At 43.6% G+C, this 25,336-nt stretch overlaps 1 pseudogene; it reads left to right on the top strand.

The window, feature by feature from the left end:
- Positions 1–16,701: 16,701 nt before the first annotated feature.
- LOC123739495 (hepatoma-derived growth factor-related protein 3-like) lies at positions 16,702–24,568 on the top strand (annotated as a pseudogene).
- The last annotated feature ends 768 nt before the right edge of the window (positions 24,569–25,336 follow it).

Here is a 25,336-nt window from a genome sequence, read left to right on the forward strand (position 1 = left end):
TGGCTGGGCTGGCTGCTAAGCGGTGACTGTACTCACACCAAGGAGGTGTGTGGTGTGTGTGTGTGTGTGTGTGTGTGTGTGTGTGTGTGTGTGTGTGTGTGTGTGTGTGTGTGGGTGTGGAGAGAGAGAGAGAGGCTACTTGCAGACATCAGTCGCATTAACATGCCCTCAGCAATGGCATCAAACTGAGATATAGACAAGTCATAATTAATGCTGGTGAATTAGCTATTGGCGCATGAGTCCTCATTGTGTGTGTGTGTGTGTGCGTGCGTGTGTCCATACCTTACTCAGTGCCTCCAGTTGTTGCAGGACAAGTCTCTTATCACACACACACACCTTCACTGATGAGAATGAATGACATCACCTGGAGCAGGGTATAAAGCTCAGCTGCAGCTGCCGGGGCCCCAGCTCCATCCACCCGGCCTACCTGGCTCATTGTTGTATAGTCAGTATCAGAGAGTCAACACTGCACCGTGGGCCCAGTGGAGTTTGGTGGAGCAGGGGGCCACCGAAACACAACTATCAGCAGGAGCAAGCAGGACCAGGGGCGGCTGATTTATTAAGACACTGCCTGCTGCCAGAGGCTCAAAGTACAGGTCAACATCACACAGGTCTGGGAGGACTGGAGGATGTCCTGGGAGAGAGAGATGTAGACACAGATTTAAACACACAAATACACACCCACACACCTCAGGTGTGCACACACACACACACACACACACACACACACACACACACACACACACACACACACACACACACACACACACACACACACACACACACACACACACACACACACACACTCAGTAGCTGAAGGTATGCCTTCCAGTATGTGAACTCAAAATATTATGTGTGTAGGATTCAATCTAAAATACTGACCCAGGCTAGGTTAAGCACATATAGTAATACATAGTCACACCAGACCAATACATTTTGTGTAAGAAATTCTTCTTCTTGTATGGTCTGTTTTATAGCCTTCATTTGTAATGCAGTCCATGAGGAGATTCAGGCTTTAAGTCGAATCAAAACAGGATAGGCCACTAGAAATGTATGGAGGCTGATTTTGTTATTGATTAGGCAGAAATACATTGTAACATAACATAGCCACACATTTTGCTTTGAAATTGAGGATTTGGCCCAGTCAAAACCAGTTAAAATCTAACTGAAAAATGACTAATTTAGGAAATATCTAAAGCAATACAGCATGAGACAAGCCCAAACAGATTTGTTACGGTACTGTATTCTAGTGGCTTATACACTTGAAGTCGGAAGTTTACATACACCTTAGCCAAACACATTTAAACTCTGTTTCACAATTCCTGACATTTTAATCCTCGTTAAAATTCCCTGTCTTAGGTCAGTTAGGATCACCACATTGGATTTAGAATGTGAAATGTCAGAATAATAGTAGAGAGAATGATTTATTTCAGCTTTTATTTCTTTCATCACATTCCCAGTGGGTCAAGTTTATACACTCAATTAGAATTTGGTAGCATTGCCTTTAGAATTGTTTCACTTGGGTCAAATGTTTCGGGTAGCCTTCCAAGCTTCCCACAATTAGTTTGGTGAATTTTGGCCCATTCCTCCTGACAGAGCTGGGGTAACTGAGTCAAACTGTAGGTTAGGGATTCTTGAAAGATGGGACAATCTTCTTAATATTAACACCATTTCAAACCTACATATTTTGATAGACCAAAGTGCTAGCTGTGTAAAGGAACAAACTAATTCTTAAATGTTTTCATAAAATACAACTAACTGGATTTAGGTCAACTCCTTCAGACTCCGTAAAGGCATTTCATTTGTACATGTATTGTCCGACAAGAGTTGTTAAAGGCCTTGACTGTTTAATTCTAACATTAGATTATTCAAATTTTGTGATACAAATCTCCAAATGTATTTTTGTTTTATTTTGTGATATTTTAATAATGTGCTGCGGGTCTAATTTCGTTAGCATTTTGGCATATTCTCTGGTTCAGAACGAAAAACAACATGTTTAAAGCAAACATTATCCCTTAGATCTAGAACAGTAAATACTTTAATAGTTTAAGCACAGTGTTGTTGCAGAACGTTGATGAAAGTGTTTTTTCTGAAGTATAAAAACAAATCGATCTTCAGGGTTTAGCAATCAACCAGTTGACAAGCCATTGATTGACTTGACAACAAATACCCAACGCATAAATATTTTTGCCTCTAAAGATAAAACATGAATAAAAACATGACCCTTCTATCAGGAAATGAATAATTTGAAAATATTTGGACAATTCCAAAGAAAATCTTTCCCTTATAAAATTGCCCTAAATGTATTTTTAAGCTCAAATAACGAAACCAAATCAATATTTTTTAAACTGTAAAAATAAAGTTTCCCTGCCGGGACAAACGATTGTCCCACATTTAAGAACTCTTGAGGCAATACATCACCATAGGTACACATAACTAATATGTCAGCATATAACTACAATATCCTAATACTTTAAGGGTTTCAAGTTTTCCTTTACTCCTTCGAAAAGTATTTGATCCCTCAAACACTACTCTTAATAAAGTTATTTGCAGTTAAAAGGATATAAAAAGGTAGAGTCCATTATTTGTGTATTCTGTGGTGTTGCCGGAATAATAACCGCATTTTTAGCACACACACACACACACACACACACACACACACACACACAAGCTCTCACGTCCAAATTAGGCGTTCATCCATGTTTTTCAAACGTAGAATTTTTAACTTGGTAGAGCATGGTGTTTGCAACGCCAGGGTTGTGGGTTCGATTCCCACGGGGGCCAGCACAGAAAAAACAAAATGTAGTGAAATCAAAGGTGTATGCTTCACTACTGTAAGTCGCTCTGGATAAGAGCGTCTCCTAAATGACTAAATGTAAAATGTAAAATGTAATGTTACATTTGGAAGTGTTTAAGGCTAGTCTGACATTTAGGCATTAACTCTGAAATCTTAAGGTTAGGCATTAACTCTGAATGGTTAAGGTTAAGGGGGTAAAGTTTGGGATAGACTTAAAAAGAAAATCTCAAAAACAACTTTCTATACTAGAGTCGAATCATACAACCCTTGTGCACAGAGGTAGATGTTGTACCTACGTGGGAGGTCAGGGCTCACTGTTGCCCCCCTAGTGGCCGATTCCATGTCATCTCCCGACGTCCTCGGACATGGAGTGGATGTTGAATACTGACTTGTATCACGGGTGACCTGGCTACACATAAACACACACACACACACACATAAACAAACACACAACACACACACACACACACACACACACACACACCACAGAGGTACTCCCTGACAAGTAGGCAGGTTGCTCAGCTCTTCTTTTTACACATATGCATACTGAAAGCAATAACATCTCCCCTGGACATTTAAATTGCTAATCACAGCATAGCTTTAACATCACACAGACAATTAATTATTTAGACGTATGTCCAGCCAGTATAATTATAGATTTTTTTTTCTCAATCTGTCCAACATTGAAAATGTATCACGGTAATCCAGTGATGTTTAAACCAGATGAAATCGTAATTACAGTGCTCATTATTTAAACCCAGATCAAGGACAGGGGGAACCTGAGGGAGAGAAGTGGGTACCCTGGGTGGCTGTAGTAGGTGTGAGGGGGAGAAAGGTGTTACTTGGGGTGGCCGTAGGGATGGGTGTGAGGGTGAGACGAGAGAGAGGGGTGAGGCAGGGCAGTGACACCACTCAGTGTAAATGGCAAAGCCCCTAAGAACCCCCAACCCCCATAAACACAAGACACATACCCTACCCCCAGTCTTACTGAGGAACATAATGACACAGCTGGAGTTGAACAGATCTCAATGCCACAGTAACAACCATGTTTATGGTGCATTATTTGGCCACTTGCCAACCCGTTGGAGTCTTTATCTCTGCTCTTGTTGCATCAGAATGACACAAATCAAAAAATAAAAGGCAAGTTTGTCTACACTCTGACTCTGTGTTATGGCTGGAGTTAGAGAAGGGGACATGAGGGAGGTTATGTCCTTAAGTTTGTCTAGTCTGACTCTGTGTTATGGCTGGCAGTTAGAGAAGGGCATGAGGGAGGTTATGTCCTTAAGTTTAAAGATGAAAGGCTCACGGAGAAGGACGACAGAGAGACCTTGGGTTTGTCTGGGACTGGACTCCTGGGTGAGTTTTTCTGAGTAGTGATGGTGTGGAGAGGAGGGTGAGTGGAATGGTTATTGTCTGGTTGAATGTGGAGCTTTGGACACACGGAAGCCAAAAAGGGAGGGTGGCCCGGCGTCTCAGCATGCCCTGCCTCCCAGCCAGCCAGGCCAGCCAGCCGATCCCAGCGGCAGCGAGGCACAGAAAAACCACTGTAGCAAAAACAAGCCTCGATGTTGGAAAGAAGAAAAAAAAAACTACTTTATCCACAAAATCAACAGAAGGAGAATGTCAATGTTTGGTCTGAGGGAGAGAGAGACACGTTTAAATATACATTTATTCAGACCGGGCTGAGATCAAACAGCAACATTGATCGGCTCTTCCCTCAACCACCCCTCCCACCTCCTTTCCTCCCTCCCTTCCTATTTTTCCCTCTTCTCTGTGAGTATCGGACTTTCTGCATGGGCCATCACCATGCCGATTCTGGCCGCTGTCACCTGCCTCTCTTAGGGGCAGAGCCTGGAGTACTATGGGATAGAGTTCATCTGACGGCCTTGTGTTGGGAGTAGAGGCTAAGAACACACACACACACAAACACCCACCCAACACACACGTATACAACCACCCACACACACACACACACACCTCTCTATGGGGCCCTCTTGTCTTACCAGCAGGGACAAATTGAGTTCCCTCAACCCAGTCCGACCACAAAACAAGTTTCTAATCAAGACAAGGACTGGCCAACGGATTCCTGCCAAACCCCAAGCTACATTTCCCCAGTGTCCCTCATAGCCCCCTCTCTGCATCGACCCAATGGGAAATCAGATTAACTCACTCCAGCCTATCAAGTGTAATTAGTCCATTCTCCGCTATTGCTTAATTGCAAGGCCCGGCTTTTTTACAAAACGGGCCTGTCAGAACCCCTTCGAGGTGATCAAATTACAAGGGTTTTCAAAAGGTAGGACACAGCCCCTAAATTAAAAGTGGCATCCTGTCTCCGGGTAAGGAATAACAGACTGATTGTGGAGTTAGAATGCTGATCCAGCCAGACAATCTGATGATGATGGTCATGAACAGCCTTCTACTCCCCAGACCACAACCAGTCAAACGGGCCGGGTCATATTTAGATGAGCGGGAAATGGTTGAATATGATTGGATGAGCCGCTTGTCATTCATTGTTTTTGACGAATCTCCAGACCACAACCAAACGTCACAGTCAAGCGAGGTGGATCGTGATGTTCAATAAGCGGGGATAGTCGAATATGATTAGATAAGTCACTTGTCAATTATTTGTTCTGACCAATCAGTGCTTGGTCAACACTTGGACAACGCATCTCCAATATAAGCCATAATGGACAGTACTGCGTAGGTGAGCATTTAATCATTCATCAGTGAGTGAAGGGTGTCATTAGGACTTGAGGGGGGAGCGAGTTGTGCTGCAGTGCAGATTCTGAAGCAACATCTCGTTGAGTGGAGAGGAGCTAGAATGGGCATAGGAGCAGATCGATAAGACCTGAGGCAGATACAGAGGGAGTGATGGGTACTCCATGCAGCGTACACACACACACACACACACACACACACACACACACACACACACACACACACACACACACACACACACACACACACACACACACAGCACACACACACACACACACACACACACACACACACACACAGGTATATTACATTAGGAAGGCCAGCTGCTGATTCATGATAAAACACAGAGAAAATAATAACAAAAAAACCAAGAAGACAGTTTTTTTGAAGGGTTTAGCTGTGAATCCCTAAGTTTGTTCGACTCGGTCTGTGTATTTCAGATAGACACAGGTGCCTGAATCTAACTGAGAGAGAAAGGCAGCCCCATCTAGATCAGTAGTGACTGAGATGAAGTTAACCTGTGCTCTCCAGGTAGTTACAGTACACTAGTTGTCTCATTTGTAAGCAGATCTCAGCTCTAAACAAGGGTCCAAATCAATCAAATCAAATCACATTTTATTTCATTTGTCACATGCGCCGAATACAACAGGTGTAGTAGACCTTACAGTGAAATGCTTACTTACTTAAGCCCTTAACCAACAACGCAGTTCAAGAAATTGAGTTAAGAAAATATTTACTAAATAAACTAAAGTAAAAAAATGTTTTTTTAAAAGGTAACACAATAACAATAATGAGGCTATATACAGAGGGTACCAGTACTGAGTTAATGTGCGGGGTTACAGGTCAGTTGAGTAGCAGCAGTGTAAAAACAAAGGGGGTTAATGTAAATAGTCTGGGTGGCCATTTGATTAATTATTCAGCAGTCTTATAGCTTGGGGGTAGAAGCTGTTAAGGAACCTTGGACCAAGACTTGGCGATTCAGTACCGCTTGCCGATGCGATAGCAGAGAGAGCAGTCTATGACTTGGTTGACTGGCCAATACACTACAATTCTGCCTCACTATCAATTACAGATTTGACTCTTGTATTGAATCAAATTGTTCAATTGAAATGTCTATAAATCACCATCATCCCTGTGATGGCAGATGATTCATCTGGATACTGTAGATCGAGCGTTTCCCAAACGATTCATCAAGATCAGCATTTCCCAAACGATTCGTCTGGATACTGTAGATCAGCGTTTCCCCAAACGATTCATCTAGATACTGTTGATCAGAGTTTCCCAAACGATTCATCTGGATACTGTAGATCAGCGTTTCCCAAACGATTCATCTGGATACTGTAGATCAGCGTTTCCAAACGATTCATCTGGATACTGTAGATCAGCGTTTCCCAAACGATTCATCTGGATACTGTAGATCAGAGTTTCCCAAACAATTCATCTGGATACTGTAGATCAGCGTTTCCCAAACGATTCATCTGGATACTGTAGATCAGCGTTTCCCAAACGATTCATCTGGATACTGCTGTGCCAAACCTGTCAGCAATGACTGATATGGATGTATCTGAATAGATCCCGATTCACATAAGGCTCAACATGTCAACCAACTAATTAATTATGACAATATTTTCTGAATGAATTGCTTTGACATGAACATGTTTCATAATAACAGATGAACTCTGTGTCAATAATAATAATAATATATCTTATTTAGTAGAGGCTTTTATCCAAAGCAACTTACAGTCATGCCTGCATACATTTTAAGTATGGGTGGTCCCAGCAGGAATCAAACCCACAACCCTGGCGTTGCAAGCACCATGCTCTAACAACTGAGCCACACATGACCACTATATTTGGAGTGAACATGTCTGGTTTGATACAGACCAAGAAGGAGGAGGATCTAGTGCAGAGAGAGTAGTAATCTAATTGTGGTCAGCCCAGTCTTGTGGTCAGCCCAGTCTTGTGGTCAGCCCAGATTATAAACATCCACTATATGTCCTCTCTGCTTCCCTCCGGTCCAGTTCAGTCCATCAGCCAGGACAGATCCACCTCTGACCCATCTGCTCTGTGGTTGGTGGGGCTGGTGATAGTCTAGATGTAGGTGACTGGTGGGTGGACCAGTGGGACCCACTGTCCCCTACGAGGGTGCCCCGCCACGGGTCACCTGGCGCCGTCTCTATTCCTCGTTATTTATCTCTGTCGGACAGTCCATTCCTCTTCCTGTCATCTCTCTCTCCTTCCCCATCCCCATTCCCTCTCTTCCCCGCTCCGCTGTGTCTGGCACTCGTCCTCCACTCTCCGCTCCCTGGAACTACAGCCAAGTGCCAGCTCCCCGGGCCAATGCCTGCTGAGTCCACCCCTCCACGCCGCCCCCATCCAGCCCCCGACAGCCCCCCCTCTGGTAGCCCCATTACACCCATCCCCCGCCCCGTAGGGTCATGTGACTACCCTAATGATTGTGATGGTGATGGCAGATCCAGAGCTGTGTGCTCTCGATGTATAAAGTTAAGTCCAGTAGTCTAGTGAGTTCCTCCGGCCCAGCCGGTGGGGGGGATGGGTTGCTGTCTCCTCTCGTGGCCCAGCAGTGGGGGTAATTAGTTCCCCGGGTTGGTTGGGTCTGGAACTTGTCTCCTTGCCCCGCCAGCTCCCTCAGGAGTGTCCAGGACGCAGCCCCCTTTTATTTCTTTCATTAGGAAAGTAGCAGCTAACGGAGGCAGGAGGCAGGGAGGCAGCGGACAGAGTGAAGGCCCCTCTTTTGGCCGGTGATAAATTGGTTCGCCTTGCAGGCTGGAGGTAGGGGAGGAGGGAGGGGGTAGAATGACACGCAGAGGACATGAAGGGGGGAAGAACACAAAGAAGAAGAAGAAGTCACAAACAACATTAAAGGAGGTGAGGGAATCAGCAGCAGATAAAAATATCTAGTTCAAAGAGAGAGCAGAGAGAGACAGGAGAAGTACACTTCCAGCTACAGTCTCTGTCCATTCTGGCCCCTTAAATAACAACCCTATTCTGGGGTTGAATTAGCAAGAGACCACTGGTCCTCACATCAAGGACAGGCCCCAAAGTGCGAACAAGTGGTAGGCATTAACATGAATTGAAAGTCTGGTAATGACAGGAAAATAATTGGCATCATCTTCACTAGAGTTCGGTTAAGGTGGAGGAATCCTCCAAAGCCATTTTCGGCGGTTTTGTACCTTGCAATTACTTTGCAGCGCTCACAGGCAGTTTAAAGTGACACAGCAGTGTAAAAAAAGTGGGGGAAGAAACGAGGGGCGAAAAAGTGTAATTAGCGAAAGGGTTTCATGTGAGCAGCTCTTTGATTTATAATTCAGTAGCGCAGCGCTCCTGCTAACCCAAGGCTAATGCTCTACTGAATTAGCTAGACCTCGTGCGACTGGGAGAGGAGAGGGGCCAGCCAACCCAACATGGTGGGTAATTTGTGCTCTGTTTAAGGTGGGTTTAGAGGGCGAGAGACGTGAGGTCCATACCTGGCCCTGTCTCTCAACCATCCACCTGGCGGGCATCAGGCATCAGATCACAGGAAGAGGGGGAACATAGTAGAGAAGGGTCAGCGAGGTCTGAAAGATGGGAAGAAAGAAGGGCTCTCTCTCTCTCTGATATCTAGCCAGATGAAAGGGATGAAGGGATAGGTTAGTAGGGACTGAGAGACCCCCATCCCCCAAACTACAGGAAGGGAAGAGGACCTCATATGAGGACTTCATAGGAGGACTGTAGTGACAACACCAATAGTTATTGTAATCTACTGCACACGCAGTAGGCGCTTTATGTGACCTTTCATCTGACACTCTGCGTCTGTGTCATAAGAAAAGTCGGACCAAGACAAGACCAAAAATATGTAGTGTAGCTACTCCATTTAGAATAGTAGACATACAGAATCGTTTCTAATCAGATAGCTGCTTTGATGATGCTGCAGTGCTCTCTGTTCTCTGCTATAGTAGCCTGGTTTCTACTCGACACACAGTTAGGCTTTTTCCTCCAGTCAGTCTCCCCTGGGTTCAATGATTCCCCCTGATCATCTTCTTCTCTGACGCACTTATAAAGCTAATGTGCTGACTTTAGGTTTTCAACCCGCCGTGATCCCCACAATCCCCTCTGTTCCCTCTGTTCCCCATTCCACATTCCCGAGCGAGATCCGCTGCCGCGGCGCCGCCTTTGATCGCATGCAGGCAGTCCCCGGTTAACGGTTTAAAACGCTCTCAATTCCTTGACGATGTTGGGCCTCGGCAGTTCAGTTAAAGAGTGTTTCCCCATCACCATGCCCCTGTCCAAATTCACAGCTCTTAAACGAGGAGGAACCCCTTTCTCCCAGTTTCCCATCACCAGCACTGCTTTCAAGTTTCAAGTTCCCCTCGATAGTGTGCCGTAGATGTAAGCCCTAGATTTTGTCTCGCCCATCTTTGTCAAGCCCGTTTGCCAAATACTCAAAAGGGCCAATAAGCTAGGTCTTCATTGTTGCTCTCCAAGTAATCCTCAGCTCTGACTCTCTCTCAGAAATCAATGCAAAGGTTGAGAGGAGGTTAACTTGAAATTATTCACTCATTGGGGTTGGAAAGTGGTAAAATTTAAGGGATCACCCTTTTTTTGTTAGTATGGGCATTGGTCTACATGATGCAATTAACTGCCCACATCTTTCAACATGGTACATTTGGTAACAACATTGTGTCAATATGTGACCTGTTTCAAGAAGCTAGGTGTATGTCGCATGTCACTACTTCACAGGAGAGTCATTTGAACATATACACTACCGGTAAAATGTTTTAGAACACCTACTCATTCAAGGGTTTTTCTTTATTTTACTATTTTCTACATTGTAGAATAATAGTGAAGACATCAACACTATGAAATAACAGCTATGGAATCATGTAGTAACCAAAAAAAGTGTTAAACAAATCAAAATATATTTTATATTTGTTTTTCTGCAAATAGCCACCCTTTGCCTTGATGACAGCTTTGCACACTCTTGGCATTCTCTCAACCAGCTTCACCTGGAATGCTTTTCCAACTGTCTTGAAGGAGTTCCACATATGCTGTTTTCCTTCACTTTGTGGTCCGACTCATCCCAAACCATCTCAATTTGGTTGAGCTTGGAGGATTGTGGAGGCCAGGTCATCTGATGCAGCACTCCATCACTCCCCTTCTTGGTAAATAAGCCCTTAACAGCCTGGAGGTCTGTTGGGTCATTGTCCTGTTGATAAACAAACCAGATGGGGTGGCGTATCGCTGCAGAATGCTGTGGTAGCCATGCTGGTTAAGTGTGCCTTGAATTCTAAATAAATCACAGACAGTGTCACCAGCAAAGCACCTCCACACCATGAGACCTCCTCCTCCATGCTTTATGGTGGGAAATACACATGCAGAGATCCGCGTCTCACAAAGACACGGAGGTTGGAACCAAAAATCAAAAATTTGGACTCCAGACCAAAGGACAAATTTCCACCCGGTCTAATGTCTATTGCTTTCGTGTTTCTTGGCCCAAGCAAGTCTCTTCTTCTTATTGGTGTCCTTTAGTAGTGGTTTCTTTGCAGCAATTCGAACCAGGAAGGCTTGATTCACACAATCTGCTCTGAACAGTTGATGTTGAGATGTGTCCGTTACTTGAACTCTGTGAAGCATTTATTTGGGCTGCAATTTCTGAGGCTGGTAACTCTATTGAACTTATCCTCTGCAGCAGCGGTCTTCCATTCCTGTGAGCCCCGGTCCTCATGAGACAGTTTCATCATAGCACTTGATGGTTTTTGCGACTGCATTTGAAGAAACTTTTAAAGTTCTCAACATTTTCTGTGTTGACTGACCTTCATGTCTTAAAGTAATGATGGACTGTCGTTTCTCTTTGCTTATTTGAGCTGTTTTGCCATAATATATACTTGGTCTTTTTCCAAATAGGGCTTCTCTGAATCCCCCTACCTTGTCACAACACAACTGATTGGCTCAAACACATTAAGAAGGAAAGAAATTCCACAAATTAACTTTTAAGAAGGCACACCTGTTAATTGAAATGCATTCCAGGTGACTACCTTATGAAGCTGGTTGAGAGAATGCCAAGAGTGTGCGGAAGCTGTCATCAAGGCAAAGGGTGGCTATTTGAACAATTTCAAATATAAAATATATTTTGATTTGTTTAACACTTCTTTGGTTACTACATAATTCCATATGTGTTATTTCATAGTTTTAATGTCTTCAGTATTATTCCACAATGTAGAAAATAATCAAAATCCAAGAAAAACACTTGGTAGGTGTTCTAAAACTTTTGACTGGTAGTGTACATAAAAACTATTTTTATCAAAATGTGTTTTTGATAGATGCCTTCTGGAACATGTGAACTTTCATGTGCAAGCTGTACAAACAAAGCGGAAATGACACAGGACGTCTTACTTACTTCAAGGTTCATCCATATATACGGGTGGGAGTCAACTACATTTTCAGATGTTATACGTTTCTAATTTTGTCAGAAAGTCGTTTTCATTGCAAGTTAAAGTGTACTGTTAGCTAGCTATCGAATGTTAGCTTGTTGGCTTGCTAGCTAACGATACGTGTATGATCTGTGTAATAATTGTATTTGTATCTCAGAAATGTATTTGCATTGCTAGTTATAGCCTAATGTTAGCTAGCTGGCTAACACTGAACCTCATTAGTTAGCTTTAGCTACCTGCAGATTCATACCACAGCATTTCATGCATGGTGGCTAGCTATGACAATCCGTTTGTATTACTAGTAGTACTATATGGGTTGGGATTATGGTTCATAGCTAGCTAGCTACATGTCTGAACAAAAGGCTCCACTTCTCCAGATGATTATATGACCCTTCAAGTGTGTGTGTGTCTGGATCGTGATTACGACCATCTAATGTATTTCACGAACATGTGTGCTTGACAATAGTGACCCATCCGCTTAGCTAGATGTGGCTGGGGTTGGATTTATAGCATTTTCTTTCATATGGCCCATGAATTTAGACAAGTGTGTCTGGGTAAGCATCATCTAATAATTATCAAATATTTATACAATATTTTTATCCAGACACTTTCTATTTTTGATATTGCTACTATGCAAGTAACCATTTCACTATACTGTTTACACCTTCCGTATTCTATGCATGTGACAAATACACTTTGATTTCATTTGATATAGTGTGTGTTTACCAGATACGGTAATGTGAAGAACAACATGACCTACACCAAAGACAGATTAGGATATAGGCCAAGGACATATAAAGTTACCTGGAGTTTTTCATTATCGTAGGCTACTACTGTCACCACTTTTTAGTCTTGGGTTGTTTACTACACTACCTTACTCACTCTGTTTGGCTCTTGGCCTCACATGTGACTCCTTATAGAGATGGGTGGAGCTAAGGCTTAAGAGGTGTGAACAATGCTGAATAGGTGTAGACAAAGAAGAGCTCTCCAGTAGGTGTACCAAAACATTCAAGGACATTTTCTGTGGTTACAAGCTTATCAACATTCAATGCAGAATGACTTTCCCATTGTTCCTCAACTTCAGTGTATGATATATAATTGTGTAGCTCTGAATCTCTATATTTATCAAATATAAAAAAAAATAATAATAATTGCAACATAAGACTGAATAGAGATGGTCGGTCAGATATATCCTTAAACATGTGCAAACCTACTCCATACACCACTGGGGGAAAAAGTTCAGTAGTTGACCTGTTGTCCTAAACTCTTATTCTTCATGACAGAGGTGCTGCTATCTAAATGTATCCTGGTCCATCTATCATGGTTTAACTACTCTTCCACAGAGATGTGGCCATGGGTCTGCTGTGTGTGTGTGTGTGTGTGTGTTATGTTTCTGGGTAAAAAGTAGGCTAGCTCTGGGCCGGCGAGGAACTGCCAGCCACCTTGGCTAATGTCCAACCTGATCGAGGCTCAGCCCAGTGGGGTGGGATGTTCCACTATAACCCTCGGCACGGGTCTAGCACCATAATTAATATGTTGTTGTATCAATTAGCGTTTGCCTCCGAAATGTCCCGTGCACCGCTCCCCTTATTGAGGACCTGACTCCAACAGTGAAGTTGCTCGGAACTGCTCGCCCCTGAGCGAAAACATCTGCTCCCACTCGCAGGGTGGACCGGCGCGGCGGACCCTGAGTCTCAGCTGGCTCCTCTAGCCCAGCAAGAGAGCCCTTCTCCTGTCTCGCTCGCTGACCCCGGCATTTAAACCCCGCCGGCAGCCCACACATGCCCCCTGGGCCCGAGCCCCGGCCCTGCTCTGGCCCGTTCCATCACCTTACTCCTCCTCTGCCCCCGCCCCCGCCCGCGTGTCAGTGTGGTCGCTCCACCACTGAGAGGACTAATCCTGTCTTGTCATCCCCCCATCGCAGCCTGTCGAGTAGAGGATGGAGGGATGGAAGAAGGGAGGGGGGGAGGAGGAGGGAGGCATCTGTGGCGCTCCCACTACTGGCGACTGTTGGCAGCGCTGACAGAAGCATCTGTCATCCCCTGCCTTCACACACTCACCCTGCTGTCCGAGGGCCTGACTCTCTCATTCCCTCTCTCTTGCTTTCTCCTCCCTCCTCGTCTCCTCCCCCCCCCTCTCTCTCTCTCTTTCTCGCTGCAGAGCTGATAGGAAGCTCTCCTACGCCTCCTCCAGAAAAACTCTGCCATCTCTTGTTCTTGTTTAATCTGGGAAAGGTACATTCATTTTTTGGACTTGGGGTAAAAAACATAAATGCCGTCACTATCCATTTTACAAACTAATTCTACTTCAGATTAGTCTCCACCAGCTATCCAGTGTTTGAACAATAGCCATTTTGCATTACTGCTAAGACATGACCTGTGCCTCTCGGTACCAAATATTGTTTAAGACATGTAATTAAATCCATTCTTTTGGACGACATCTCACCTATAGTATTAATTAAAAACACTATTAAAAATACCTACTGAATCATATGAAGTTTGTTTGGTTCTTTTACTTACATACTAGGTCATTTAATAGAGTTCCATAGTTCATCACCGGGTTGAGTAATACTTCATAAACCCAAAATATGCCCCCCTGAACATGGCTGTGGTGTTAATGAAGATACTGACCTGCCTGGCGATTACTTTATCATTCACCAACGGCACCCCTGCCCACCCCCAACGAGCTGAAGAGTTGCCAGCAGCGGCGAGGGGAAGGATGCTAATCCACGGGCACGACTGAACACACACACACACACACACACACACACACACACACACACACACACACCTCAAGGACACCATCGTTCACTGAACTCTGGCAAGGTGCCCTTCAGAAGAAGCCACACAGTCCTGGAGTACCTAAACCCAACACATTAAACCCTACAGACACAGTCCTGAGTACCTAAACACTACACACTAAACCCCTACACACACAGGCCTGGAGTACCCTACACACTACATACACAGGCATGGAGTACTCCTAAACCCTACACACTCAGTCCTGGAATGCCTTAAACCCTACACACGTCTGGTGTACCTAAACCCCACACACAGGCCTGGAGTACCCTACACACTACAACACAGGCCTGGAGTACCTAAACCTTGCACACCTCGTCCTAAAATATGCCAAAACCTGAACACACATACAGAGAATAGTTAAATTCATAATTTTAAGGGTATGTTATTATGTTAAGGGTATGTTAGAATCACATTATTCACCAAGTAAATGTACATACACTCTGAATGTCACTAGGTGATGTGGAGCATCAGCAGTGAGAATAGCAGGACATCATGGGGCTCCAGAGAGAAAGAGGCATGGAACGTGGTGCCAACACCTCATCTGCCAGGGTGAAGGGTAGATAGACACGCTTCCACCGTCCATCCCTCCCTCCCTCTCTCCATCTATCCATCCCCCTCCTTCCTTCCTTCCCTACCTACCTCCATCCCCACTAGGCCTGGTGTCTGAACCCCACTGAGCTGGCTCAGGTCCAACACCAAGGTCTCTCACCCTACAGGCTGGGCAGGGGTCCTCCTCCTCCTGGTTGCTCCTCTGTGCTATTCCTGGGGCCTGCCCGACCTGCTTTTGTCCTCTCTCTCCTCCCCAATCCCCCTCTCTGGGGTGACATGCCTGTCCTTCACATTCATCAGTATCTCCTTTACTCCTATTGTCTCACTCACTCACACACACACACACACACACACACAGTTCTGTTCTGTGTTTGGTGGTCACACACACCTAGGTCACCTTCATTCAGTCCTTCCTGATGTGTTCATTCAACAGTAGAAAGGTTCAAGTATCGTGACGGTTCTGGTGGTGTCAGAGGAAGCAGTCGCAGGCCTAGGATTACTGATGGGATGTCATTGCTGTTGTCAATGCACAGAGATTCACCTTTCTAGACGGGACCTCTGATAATTCCAACTTCGGTGATGTAGTGGAAGATAAACTCAAACTAAAACCTTTTTAATTGTGTGAATAGGGTCTATATACCCTTTTACCACTACATCCCTATACTACAACATACACATAACCAAACATATATGTTCCTCAATGAATGAGACATTCAGAAGATGCAAAAGAGAATGTAACTAAATACTATAATACAATGAAAGAGAAGTGAGGGAACAATACTCAGTTCCTGTAGTGGTATGTTAGTAGGGCTAAGTACAGATCTTCACCACTGGAGGGCAATGAATAGCAAGCAGTAAGGAATGTGATTTCCTGAACTGGTGCAAGACTAGAATACTCCACTACATGTCAGCATTCTGTAAGATATGAAGACAGCTATAATGACCACGTTGACATCCAAAAGTAGCCAACAATTTCAATAAAAAGTTATTTCACGCAGGAGTCAGGCAAACGCTTTACCAAATGCTCTTACCTGCAAATGAGTGATATGTATTAGTATGTGATAACATAGTCCAATTTTGGGGTGTTAGACAAACTCATATTTCAGTTTGATGCAAGTTGAGGAAGTTGGAAAGTATAGTTCCTCAAGTCAACTGCAATAGCTGCCAAAATGATCAGATGCGGACTTGGTCAACCATAATAACAACCATAATAACAGAATGCAGCATCAGTACCAAGGAAATGTACTTGTGCAGTTCTCCTAAACTTGCATCTTATAGGAGGTGTACCTCATCCACTTGAATTGTCTTGTATTGATTACATCTACAAATACAACTGTGTGCACACCAGAAGCACAAATAACGTCACTTCAATTACTTTCTTCACATAAAAGACCACGATACACATTGCAAAGATTATAATTTTTGTTTTTAGGATTTTAGCTCACCCTATTTTAGAGCTATTATGGTAAAATCCATTACCGTGTTGCGCGGGACCAGGAAAACTTGTGTAGGCTGCTTAGCTAGCTACGAATATAGTACTACTTTGGTAAGCATTTTACATTTTCTTCTAGTAAACACGATTCAGAATGTTTGTGAATATGATACTAACATACACAAAATAGTATTCCTTTCTTAACGGTATGAATTAGTTCGTTTTGAACTGAGGTCAAAGCTAAAAAGACAGTCCGCATGTTCATGTTGTCCCAGAAAATACTAGAACGTCGCGAAAAGGAAACATTGTATCTAAACGCTAGGTAGCTACATTTTGACAAGCATGAAAAAGTATCTACATGTAAACATATATAATACCCTGTTCATGGGTTGCGGGAGAATCGGCATTTTGAATGAAACTGGATTCGTCCACGTTTCTGTTTGTGTGCACGAGCCGATGGGCTAATGCATGGGGGCAAGGGTTAGTGCCCTTGCTACATACATACCCACACTGTTATGCACGAATCATGCATGTCTTCCGGAGTCAGACACTTTGTAGAATGGATCCACATCTGAAACTCCAATTCAGGTGTGCAATAGGTAGGTGCATGGTCCTGTAAACATTTTCCCAATTGGCTTTTTCGTAGGACTTGATGCATTTCGTCTAGCTGCTCTTTCTGTGTATGTAGGCTAAAGTTGCATTCTGTTCGCACTGTGTAGATGATCTGTGTATTATTATGTCAAATCAAAACACATCAAATTTGATTGGTCACATGTGTCAACAGAGTGCAGTACGTCGAAAGAAGAATGGCTCGGGATTACAAACCTGGTGACCTGATCTTTGCGAAGATGAAGGGCTACCCTCACTGGCCTGCCAGGGTAAGCCAAAACACAATCACACAAGACAAGTTACTTCCATTTACCATAACGACGTATGTAGAGCGGGGCGAGATCGACAGAAATCCATATCGTGATAAATTGCCTGAAATGATGTAATAACGATACATTTATAATAACAATGTGCACCACATTAAAAAAAAAAGTATTATCCTTTTAAACTACTGCTACTAGTTTGCTGATTGTAGCCATCAATTGTCCCGTTAACAATCACTCATATTAGCACAATTATTTCATTTCAAACTTCATATTTCTCTGCGATAAGTGATGGGTATGGTCTGTCGATTATTTTTGGTTTATCATCCCAGCTCTAACAGTATAGTCATTTTTGTCTAATTTCATGGTATTATAGAGTTGTTACTTCCATTCTAAACTTATTTTGAACACTTAAAGCACTTGTTACACAGATAATTTGTCACATAGGACATTTATTAAAGATGGGTGTTTTGAATTGTCTGCCAATTACATGACATGCGCATACAAGGCTAATCAATTCACTGCTCTTTCCCTTTCTACCAGATTAATGACTACTCTGATGGAGCTGTGAAGCCGGCCAACATGAAGTTTCCCATCTTTTCTTTGGTACCCATGAAACGTAAGAAGTTAGCTACAGTAGTTCCGCTTTGTCTCACCCATACACTATACTACAATACTCTACACCCTCTATCTGAACAATACACAGTACTTGATATTGGCATTGTGTACAATATACAAATATCAGTTTGAGCACCAGAAAAGCATCTAAGCATTGACTTTCCTCCTCTATTGCAGTGCATTCCTCGGCCCCAAAGATATATATCCCTACCTGCCCAATAAAGAGAGAAGTATGCCAAGCCTAACAAGAGAAAGGGCTTCAACGAAGGCCTGTGGGAGGTTGAGAACAACCCAAAGGTGGAGCTGAATGGGAGGCGGTTTGTTTTATCTCCTCTCTTTAGTCATGTTGCCCTGGTTCGTGTTCATTAGGGCACACTAACGGAAGACGTTATGCAACAGAAAATTAATATGAAGCGTTCAGCCTGGCCTCAGAGCCATATGAAAAGTACTTTACGTATTTCTAAGCACCTCTAAGAGCGTACTGTATGATGCCTATTAATGGTCTAGTTAATAGGCATCATACAGACAGAAACAAAAGCGGGGAGGATGGGGGCCTAATCCGCGACAGTCTAGGCGTTGCACGTTGAGAGTCGGGTCAGGGACAACTGTAGCATTTAGCTAGCCCATCAAATCTAATTTTATTTGTCACGAACACAGTTTACAGCAGGTATAAACGGTGCAATGAAATACTTATGTGCTAGCTCCCCCCCAACAATCAGTACATTAATCAATTTACTTCCATTTGGTGCCTAATGAACATGACCCTGGAGTTCTCTATGTAGGGGGGGTTGCCCTAATGGTTAAAGGGGCAGTCTACTATTGCTACATCAGTTTTTGGACTGTTAAATTAATGATATATAGCCATTGATTCTTGAAGAATATAACTTGTAAATGCCTCATGAGCTTAGTTTAAATGTCATACCCTATCAGAACCCAGAATATAAGCTTATTTAACTCAATTGTTTTAAAAAAAATTTAAACAAAGTCAATGTAAACAAACACTGTATAGCTTCAAAAATATGTGGTTAAATCTATCATTTGGATATCATGGATGGTCAGTCGTTGCATCCATAGCTCTGCCTATGAATGCGAGAGCGGGAATATTCTATTTCTCAAGGCCCATCCCTCAGCTGTTTACCAAAACAAGTGACCCCTTTTTGTTATTGTTTCAAATGTGGATTTCCGCTTTAAGGTTGGGTTGTGGGGTTAAAGTAGTTACTGTTCCTAGGTCGGTGATTTAGGAATGTTTAAAAAAAAAAAAAACATTTTGGGTAACATGTTTGGTTTTCTTTGATTAGCAAATGATGCTGTCGGATAACGTAACGGAGAAGGACTCTGACAGTAACCGGAAGGGGACGAGGAGGGAGATTATGAGAAGAGGAAGAAACCCAAAGTAAGCTAACCATTCTACCATCTGACCTTAATTCATTGGTCATTATTTTTATATGGACTTTACTGTGTTATTCACGTGAACACCATAGAATACTGACTAACCTGCACTTTCTTGACTAGCACCATGCCTACGTAACATTAAATGATGTGCGCTCTTGTACCAATGTGTCTGTCTGCTGTTGATGTTGTCTCCTATTGCCAATGGTACCGTGTTGCTGTCGTAATACCCCAGGAGGCAAATCATGAATTGGTAAATGTTATTTGTGGGGTATATTACTAGTACTTGACCAGAGTTGTTTGTCCAAGCTGAATCCCAATTACGTATGAAATTGTCTGGGAGCGAAGGACTGAAGTCAAGGGAGACGGGGCCCAACTTCTCTCTCTGTCTAGCTGTCAATTGGCCCCACTAAATAACTAACCTCCCATACCCTGGGCCCTGTGTGTTTGGTATGGTTACCCAGGTGTCGGGGGCTGAGAGTGAGGCTGGACAGGAGGAGGATGGGGGCATGCAGGTCTCTGAACAGGGACAGCCCCAGGGCCAGGATGTACGCACTGTTGCATGATGGGATAGGTGACCCTCCCACCCCACTTAGGGAAAGCATGTGGCACCTGGTGACTTTGATTTTATAGGTTGTGTTTTTTTTGTTCCTATTGCTAGGCAACTGTGTTACCATTGGCTTGCTCGACTACTATTGCAAAGCCATAAGGTGTTGATTTGGTGCCGTTACCCTACCTCTGTTTCTTAGCTAGCCTGGTTTTTCTGTTGGTAACAACAGTATTTTGAAGTGTTTTACAACTGTACCACTGAACTACAGAGAGGATAGGGGTATGCAGGGTTATTTCACTGTAGTGAATGGGTGAGAGGGCAGGGCAAAGAGAGAGGAGTTTTCATTACCTGTCTTTAATATACCATGGATAGTGGTGTGATTGTGTCCTTAAAATAACCACTGTCATTCATTTTGAACAAACCTGGGCTCTCACTATGGGGATCACGCAAATATTGTGTTTAGTGAGAGTATACGTAGTCATTCACCATAACAATGTAAATAAATGTTTTTGTGAATTAGATGTGGTATGTTAAATGTAATTTTGCATGACCTCAATGCATGTTCCCTCCCTTTCCCTTCCCACCTCCTAAAAGGTTTGATGTACTAGACGGTGTTTTTACTGATTCAGGCATCGAGGCCTGATTGTTGATCAGTGGCACGTGTTGTTCCCTCACTCCTTGTGGTGTTTTTTATCAAAGCTTTTAATTGGTGGGGCTGAACTACAGCAATTCTTATCAGTTAAAGTTAACGTATTTGTTTTATTTTTGCATGGCATTCTATGTCGCTATGGAGAAAGGTAAGTTGGTCTCTTGCGCCAATGACCGATCCTTCATTTGATAGGAACTGTTCTGGGACTTGGGAACTAGACTCTTGCCTGCTGACTTGGTAGGTGTAATACGTAATCCACTAGATGTGGCTGAAACACAACTTCCCCTTATTTTATGGCAAGGACAGTTGGGCGGGAATTATTACAATGCAGATGTAGTCAAATATATTGGCACCCTTGCATGGTTTATATTGGCACCTTTGTATGATATACTATTTATTCTAAAATAAGTTAAAATTGAAAAAGATGTTGGTGTTTACCGTGTATTTGTTTGATTTACAACTGTACTTGACAAAAAAATGAATACATTAAGATTTCTAACTTAAAAAGTAAAATAATGGCTTGGATTAAATTGATCAAATTCATTTGTTAGGAGCCAATGATTCTTGTTTACTGTGTAATTTTCTCTACCTGTGCTAAGTTTCAAATAGCAATTGAAAAGAAAAAGCAGAACATTCTACTCCACTGCACTGCATTGTGAAGTGCTAATCTATTTGACTGCATCTGTATGTGTGTTTTTTCTAGGACCCCACAAAAAGGAATCTACAGACACTCCCAAACCCAAGAGAAGAAGGAAGAAAAAAGGTATCCCATATCCTCATTTATAAACTGGGTGGTTCGAGCCCTGAATGCTGATTGGCTGACAGCACGTGGTATATCAGACTGTATACCCACGGGTATGACAAATATTACATTTTTACTGCTCTAATTATGTTGGTAACCAGTTTATAATAGCAATAAGACACCTCTGGGTTTTGTGGTATATGCCCAATATACCACAGCTATGGGCTGTATCCAGGCACTCTGTGTTGCGTCATGGATAAGAACAACCCTTAGCCGTGGTATATTGATCATATACCACACCCCCCTCGGGCCTTACTTGGGCTTAAGTATAACATTAATTCACCTAATCTAGACATAATACAACTTGTCAATCACTTTGAAACTAAACTCGGTGTCTTGTGTCTCTTGTCAGAGTGATGTAGGGGCCGACTCGAGAAAGAGGACGCTGCCAACAGTCCCACATCCAGCCCTCAAGGTACAGTTCCTGTCAATGCAACCCCTCTACCTTTCCCACTGTTGCAGGTGTTGGGTGCGTGTGTGCAAGACAGCAGACCTACCCCAGGCACTCTATTGTTTTGTCAAAGGGTAAAACAACAACAAAAGTAATGGAAAACAGCTTGCATAGCACTCCTCTGTATTGGGACAGTGGTGTCCCCCTCATTATGATAACTGATGACAACTCCTAACTGCAAACTCTATGACCTGTGTGTGTGTCCAGGTGGAGAGGGCCCCACTCCTAAGCGGCGAGGCAGGAAGACCAAAGCTGAGAAGATGCTCCTACTCCAGCAGCAGGGACCCCCAGGGCTCAGGCAGTGACATGTACAGTTGCATTATGTGGTTATGGTTCATCTGTCTGTCTTACCTGCTGTTATCTCCTGTAGAGGCCTCTTCAGCAGGCTTCTCCTTGTCCGACTCCGCTGCTTCTTATCATCGGGACTGGAGTCACCATTAGTCTCATCTAGAGCAAGAGACATACAGACAGATAAACACAAATACATACAATAAGAGGAAATGTGCATTTACAAGAACAATAAATGTGAATTTTAAGAATTTCAGGTCTATGTATCTAATATAATCTCTATATGAGACCCATCTGCTGATTTTTAAAGGATCCACTAGTAATCCATCATTAACGGACTGTTAAATTGTCAGAAAAAAACAGCGCTCAGCTCAACACTACTGTAGCTACCATTGAGCAACATTGCTTTGACATTCCTGGGTAAAATAACTCCTAAAAGACGTTTCTCTCCATTCAGGGACACTGCTGAGTCGGAGAGAAAGAGAAAGAGGACGCCGGAAGACAAGTCCAAGAGAGGAGAGGAGGAGAAGAGGCTGGACGGGAGGAGAAAGAAGGAAGACAACAAAGGGAGAGAGTTGGAGGGGGAAGAAGGAACCTGATGCTAAACGGAGGAGACAGACCCAAGAGGAGAGCTCCTCTGACTCAGAGGACCAGGAGGTGGGTGTTCCACAACCAGACAGGGGAAGTGTCCCAAATGGAACCCTAATCCCTATGGATTGGTGCACTACTATTGACCAGGGCGCATAGGGAGTAGTGCACCTAAACAGGTAATAGGGTGCCATTTTGGGACTTGAAAGGGTGAAAATTCAATCACCACACCTAAAGGGATTGGCTAAATTCATCCCACCTAGGTTGCATTCCAAATGGCACCCTATTCCCTATGTGCCCTAAATGGGGATTAGGGTGCTGTGGTGCTCCTGGTCAAAGTAGTGAACTAGTTATTCTAGTTTGGTTACTGTTTCCCACTATAACAGAGTGTGCCCTAAATAGCCTAGTAGAGCAGACAGTTACACAGTGAAGCCATGTCATGACAAGCGGTGCCGCTAGCATGTCTACATGTAACTGTACATCCAATCAGCATCTCTTTCTCCACCCGTTAACCAATGTAACCATTAGAAGAGCAAGGGGGCTGCGGGAGACCGCGCAGCTGGCAGCAGCCCACTCCGACCGAACAACAGGGGACAAAAGGCGTTCGTCAGCAGCGCTTAAACACGCAAGCAGAAAGAGTAAGGCAACCATCTGCTCTATCCATCCGTCTTCTCGATCTTATCTATCTCCCAGCATTTACCTTTCTATTTAGTACCCCACGGGGGCTCCGCACATTCCCCCACGGGGCTCCACACCCACGGGGCTCCCATCACCCCAAGGGGCCAATCACCACCCAGGGGGCTATACATTTTCATTGGCTAGTGATTTTATTTTTACTGCCCATTAAAAATGCCCCGGCGTGACAGTCGGTGTGTGGGAATATCGCCATGTGTCAGAGTCCCACTGTGACAAGATGGCAGGGTCAGGAGTTTTGTCGAGATGGCAGCCGCAGCGGGAGGACAGAGGTAGTGACAGAATTGGATGTCAGAGGTGAGGTCATTCCATGTGCACAGGTCACAGGGCCCTGCCCGAGCGGCTGAGCAGAGTCTCCAATAAAAACACTCCGTAGGGGTCTGGATGGGGCGGGAGTTGGGTTACCTGTGCTGTACATCCATCTGCAAATGATCTCCAGTTGATATGTTGTTGATGATGGAATTTCCAGTGTGGTGCCACTCTTAAAACAACTGGCAGTTTGGGTGTGTGTGTGTGTGTGTGTGTGTGTGTGTGTGTGTGTGTGTGTGTGTGTGTGTGTGTGTGTGTGTGTGTGTGTGTGTGTGTGTGTGTGTGTACATATGAAGAGTTTTTGGTGTCAACTTCCAATTGAAATGGACAGATGACTGAGTTGATTTGGTGCGTTAATGTCTTCTGTGTTTCAGGCAAAACAAAGACAATGAAAACAAAGTGGATGAAAGGAAAGGAGACAAGAAGAAAGGTGACAGTGTGTTCGGTGTTTTCTCATGGACATTAAGGTCGTTGCTACTTGTCCTCTGTCGGGATAGCTCAACTCTGGCTTTCATGAGCAAAGGTCATGACCGATGTCGGTTTTTGTTTCCTTCATTGCAGAGATATCCACAGAATCGAGGCTGCAGAGGTTGCGGAGGAAATCAAAATATCCCTCAAGATTGACAACCCAGTAAGTTGCCCTAAAGACTGCCCTAAACCTAGACCCTGCCTTCTACAGAGCCCTTACCCAAGAGAGACAATCACTTATTTACTTCTGGGGTCATTTTTACACACTCACTTTATGCAGAAGCAGAAGCTTTCAAATCACTGTAGGTTTTAGTTGGGGAGACAGTTTTAATGGATCCTCCTAGCCTTACCATTGTAAGCTGAAGGGTGTTTTTGGTTTTGTTTGACATTTGTGGCTGTCACACTTTGACTGGCCTTGAAGTCTACCTGATGGATTCAGGTCTTCAAGAGCAGACAAAGTTCATTGAGTAAAGCATCAGGTTTCTGTCTGGGTTTACATGAGGCTGAAAGAAAAATAAGCTGCTCTTTTTTTACTTGGTTGGACCGAGGTGAAATTATTATGCAATGGTATTTCAAGTTGAGAGTTTTGTGTGTCCGTCTATTACAGCGGATGGCTCTGCTGCTACTCTTAACCTTCAACCCCACCTTATAAAACCACACCATATATATGGGAGGGAAACATCTAATCCCATTTTTGTATTGGTCACATGCGAACAGTGAAATGTTTACAAGCCCATTCCCAACACTGCAGAGTTAAAAATGGAGACCAATATTTGCAAAAATAAAATGGTAACACAATAAAAAGAAATAACGAGGCTATATACAAGGAGTACCAGTGTGGACAAGGGTAACACTAGTTGTCATTGGGTTGCTTGACCTCTTGGCACCTTCCTGACTGTTACCAGATGTCTTTCTGGGTGACATATAATAT

The sequence above is a fragment of the Salmo salar genome, unplaced genomic scaffold (assembly GCF_905237065.1).
Source record: "Salmo salar unplaced genomic scaffold, Ssal_v3.1, whole genome shotgun sequence".
In the NCBI taxonomy this organism is placed as follows: domain Eukaryota; kingdom Metazoa; phylum Chordata; class Actinopteri; order Salmoniformes; family Salmonidae; genus Salmo; species Salmo salar.